At 36.8% G+C, this 5,342-nt stretch overlaps 1 protein-coding gene across 3 annotated transcripts in view; it reads left to right on the top strand.

The window, feature by feature from the left end:
* LOC106466873 (RNA polymerase II-associated protein 1-like) overlaps positions 1-5,342 on the top strand; it is a 120,245-nt gene that overhangs the window by 49,403 nt on the left and 65,500 nt on the right. The window lies entirely within an intron of this gene.

Below are 5,342 nucleotides of genomic sequence, written 5' to 3'. Positions count from 1 at the left end.
ACTAAAAAAACTAAAGGGTAAAGTTAGTAACGTTTAAGTAATTTTACTTTTTATTTTTAGTTTATTATTATTTTAGTATTTATTATGTATATATATGTGTGTGTGTGTTATTATATATATATATATATACTACATATATACGAAGAGATTAGATACAGAATGCTGTATATCAAATTCTGAGATGATAGGTAACTTGTTCACACAGAAATGTTAGTTCCTTCTCGTGTCTGGCTATGAGACTTGCATGCCACTACCCTTGAGCTAACTCCAACTAAATGCATGTGCTTAACATGAACTGTGACGGTGCATAATGGCATTATCATACAACAATAGCCCTTCACCAATAGGAGGATAACACAACCTCCATGTGCAGTGAATTCCCCTATCCTCTTGCACTTATGGTAACTTTATTCTTTTTCTCAGCATTACATTGAACAGGCGTGTTCAAATTTCTCGTCTAAGTTCAAGTTGATGAGATTTGCATTTCTTAAGGAAACTTGGGTTTTCATTTTCCATTAGCTTTTGTTTTAAAAGCATTGATTATTATCTTGAATTCTCAAATGATAGTGACTTCTATTTAGTCCTGTGTGAGTGATGAGGTAACACACACAGAGGTTTTCTTTCTTCTGGCTTCTAGAGGCTTGTTGACTATTGAGGACATTGCAGTCTTTGTCCAATGTGTTGTGGGTTACAACATGCTTACTAGGCCTCCTAATCCTGTCCCTTTAGCTGATTTTCTTTCTCCTCATTTATGAATGGCTTATTGGACTACGAATTTAACCTGATTTGCTTTGGGCTGTGCCTTAACCTTCCGATCTCTTTCTGGATTTCATTCTCAAGTATGTTCCTTTCCTTATCTTTCACCTGTGTCCTTTAATATTGCAGGTTTTTCATTCCATGAACCCAGTTCTTGGGATTGCTTAGTCTTTCCTCCTTTCTTGTTACTAGGGTTTATGCTGTTTACTTTCTCTAACAGCACTTCACTCAAACTCAAATTCCTTGTCTTCCTCGCATTCATGACTCTTTTATCCTGACTTGAAGACATTTTCTCCTTTGCTTTCTAGATTCTGTGTCTTTGGTATCTGTTGGACCTGCTTGGTGATTGGGCCCCTTGCCTTCTATTTCACTCTTTGGTCCATATTTTTATGTCTTCATCTTTTTCTCCATACCCTCCTGTATTACCTTTCCTCCATCTGAAGCACTTCATCATGCTCCTGAGGGGCTTATGTAGATGTTTGTTTGTGCCTTTCTCTTTGCCAGCTCAGCCTGTTCCACTTCTTCTGCTTTGTCAGTCCTTACTTAGTTCCCCTGCTTTTGAAACTTGTTGAGTTGCGTTCCTCTTTACTGTACACCTTCCTTCTTCTTGTATAAATAGTCTTCAACAGGCTCTCTTTGTTCACCTGGATGTCCTTGGCAATGTTCATTTCTCACTGTAAACCTGGACTGAATATGCACGACTTCAGTCCTTGTTATTTTCCCAGGGTTTTATTTTTTCTGGAACCTTGCCCTTTGACTGCTGTTCCTTCTCTGGATCAGTCTACCTCTATCCTTCCCATTCTATGTTCTAGACTTTCCTCTTTTTATTCGTCCTCCCACTACCCAACAACTGATTCATCACTCTTCTTGTCAGTGACTTCCTGTCACTTCAGGCCCTATGGGTACTCATTTCTTTGTCAGCAGTTGGTACCAGTTTTCTGCCAACAGAGGGTTTTCATTTTCTCACCATCTTCACGGCCTGGGACTGTCATTCTTTTTCTTAGATGATTGACTTCTAATGGTCTGTTCTTGAGTGGAATCATCTTCTTACACCTCCCTTTTTTTTTGCAGAAGGCTACTTGTAAGAATATACAAGTCCTTTCTTATGCCAACTCATTATTTTGTATGTCTGGGCATTTTCTTCTTCTCTTGTCTCAGCTGAGCTCAGCCTTCTCTTCTTCACCTGCAAGTTATTGGATATCTGGTTACCAGGATTTGCACTTTTCATTCTGTGTGAGGGGTAGGGGTTCTTTTGCTTTTGGGGACTCTGGCATACCTGGAACCCCACTTTCCTTTGGGGCATGCATACATGTGCCTCTTTCAGTGGTCTTGAGGATCCATGGTTTTCTTTCTCAGGTTCCATTGTTCTTAAATGTGAACCTCCCCTCTCCTTTCCTTGATGAATTGTCATGGTGTTGCTAGACAATGCCAATACTACATTTGGCATTCCCTTGCCAACTCCCAAACTGGATCTATCTCTATCCCCAAGGCTTTTCTCTTGGATTGAGGTGCACCTCTGGACAATAACATGGCTTCTGGTGTTTGGAAGCAGGACAGTGTTTACTCCACATCAGTGTGCTTGAACTTCTCTCTGTTTGTCTGTCATGTTCCCATTTCCTGTCCCTTTTAATGAATTAACTGGTCATGCTGCACTTCAGCAATTCCATAATTGTTGCTTATATCAACCATCAAGGGGGCAACTGTTCCAGGACCCTTTGCTTTCGGGTGTTGGTTCTACTGTTCTGAGCTCATTCACGTCAAGTACGTCCTGTTGCCTGTGATGTTCCAGGAGCTATGTACCTTGTAGTGGGCCATTTCTCTCAGCTGGACTGCTTTATACCCAAAGAATAGTCTTTTCCCTCTCGACTCCATTCTTCCTCTGTTCTGGCCACTTGTTCTTCGTCCTTAGGCTTTGGTTGTTGAAGCACTCAGCCAGGACTGGTCTCACCTTTTCTCTATATGCCTGTCCTCCTCTTCAACTTCTTCCTTGGGTTCTTGACTTGATACGGAACACTTCTTCTCGAGTCATACTGTGGTGCCTCTACGGCCAACTCAACCTTGGTTTTCTATAGCCTATAGCCCTTGCACTTTATCTATTGATGGAAGTGAAGATCTTTCTTCATTGATACATCCACCACTCCTTTTCTCCTGGCCATTCTACTGTATATCACTTTCCTGCCTTTTTTATTCAGTTGTTCAACCGAGGTTGGTCGATATCCTTGAGTGTGGTTTTAGATTCTTATGCTATTGATACTTCTCACTCACTCTTCCACTGCATTTATATACTCTTCTACAAGGACTGGTCTTTCCCTCCTCAGACTTCTGTTTGGGAGGATAAATGTCCTGTCTCTCCTATCTCCTTACCTACTGTTTCTCACCTCCATGATTGTTCAAACTCAAATTGACTATTGTGTCCTGTTTGAGCTACTTGATTTTACTTATCACGGACAACTTCTTTTATCTTAGGAGTCCCTGTTCTCATCTGTTCTCCACCTGGGACCCCTTTTTTTCTGTCCTTACTGGATAAGGTTCATCAACTCCCCTGCCTGGTTTATTCTTCCTTGGGTGTAGATGTTCACAGGTTATTTTTACATTTCTTTGCATCCAATTCTTCACCTTTTTCATTCTCTTGCTTCTCATTTTCACCAGCTCTTTGACGAGATCCTCCGGGTGAGCATGTGGATGTCTCCCACATGTTCGTCATTTTATTTCTTCTCCATCTGGCTGTTTTATCTTGTCAGACTTCTTTTTTGTATAAGCCAAATTCTTTACAGTAGGTGCCTGTGATTTGTTGGTGATAAATTTCAACAATAAATAAACAGCACACACTCCACTTATTTTGAAATAATATATTAAAGCAAGTCAAACATTTATACAAATGTTCGTTACACTGTTTGTTATCACAGTTGTATCCAGTTCTTTAACTAATTGTCTCTTTTTTTGTTAAAGTCCACACAGGCTGGCGCAGTTACTTCAGTATACAATTTGACAAGACAAATTATTCTTTCTCTTCTCTTATTACAATACAGTCTTGTGATAATTTCACTTTAAAAATTGCCACTATACTCTCTTTATGGCTAAACTCACAATCATGTAGTTTAGATCTTTCTTTCTTTCTTTCAAACTAAATTTTCAATGCGTATTTATACCCCAACAAAAGAGATTGCTCCACACACCACTAGATATTATGATGTAATAATACTCAATTAACCATATAGTTATGGCCACTCCTGTACTGAGTATGTCACAAGATTTTATTCTGTTACAGTCAAAATTTAATTAAACAATCTTACTATCAATGTATACCAATGAAACTATCATTAAAATTTACATAATATTTCAAAGTTTTATATTATCTAAGATTTAATTTCTTTATTTGAAAAAAAATTATTAAAAATCTTAAATTTCAGTTTGATACACAAGTTCACAAAAGTTTTAACTTTTCGTCTCTGTAACTTAAACAGTTCTTTCTGTATACTGTACTTCTATGTACAGACAGAAATTAGGTTAATTGTTCTGTTTACACATTCTTTTTTCAAGCCCCTTTTAGGATGCTGAGTGGAAAGAGAAATAAATTTCTTGGGGCTCTTGACAGATGCTACACCAACTCTACACATACAGTTGCAATTTCTCAGCCAATTATACTTGGTTGAGCTAGATATTTGTAACCAGTAGAAAGACCACATTTTGAATACTATTTCCCAACAGTTATTTGAACATGGGCTCAAAGAATTTCATTGAGAACTTGTCAAATGCATTTAGTATTGTTACTGCTTCCATGCATGCTAGCACTTTTGTGTTATTTCTTACCTATAAATATGTTAGTTACATAGACAATTGAATTTTATTTAGATTTTAGATTTATATTTTAGTTAACTCTTTCAGCACGGGCTCGTCCTTTGGATCAACCTCGTAACCACTTTGTGCTTGTTATAGCTTTCATGATATAATTTAAATTAGTAAGCGAATGTTAATGAAATTTGGTACATTATCAGTAAACATTACAATGCTCTCATATGCAAAATAGTACATTTTTTTTATCAAGTCTTAAGGTTTGTAAAGCAATGTTTTTCTCATGCCTTTTTTTTTATTTTCGCGTGTTGCCTATCTAACATTGCAAGTAATTTTCATTTTAAGATTAAAAATACTTTTATGTATCAGAAAATTTTAAAATTTCACATGCAAAATACTTATAATGTCCAGATAGTTACCAAATGTTTCTTGGGAAAAAAACTTTATATTTTATCTGTTATTTTCAATAATTAATCTGTGTACAGGTTTCGATAGATTTGACCGATCTAGCAACCACCATAAAAAATTAGGAAATAAATATAAATTATGCTTCTTTCATTCTAGAATGAACACACAAATTATAACATGAAAACATAAATGTTTAGACTAAATAGCTTAAATCTCATAATATTATAAATTTATATATATTTATTATATTGACCTTTCAGCCGTGCCTGGCTAAAAATACAGAAGTTACAATGACGCGGCTCACGTGCACTAATGTTACAGTATCAAATAACATAAAGGTGACCTTTGGTCTGTACAAAGTAACTTGTCTTGCCTGTGTTTTAGTA

This window comes from Limulus polyphemus, unplaced genomic scaffold, assembly GCF_000517525.1.
Source record: "Limulus polyphemus unplaced genomic scaffold, Limulus_polyphemus-2.1.2 Scaffold2407, whole genome shotgun sequence".
NCBI lineage: Eukaryota > Metazoa > Arthropoda > Merostomata > Xiphosura > Limulidae > Limulus > Limulus polyphemus.
The sequence above is the reverse complement of the archived record's forward strand: the minus strand, read 5'-3'. Positions and strand labels throughout refer to the sequence as shown.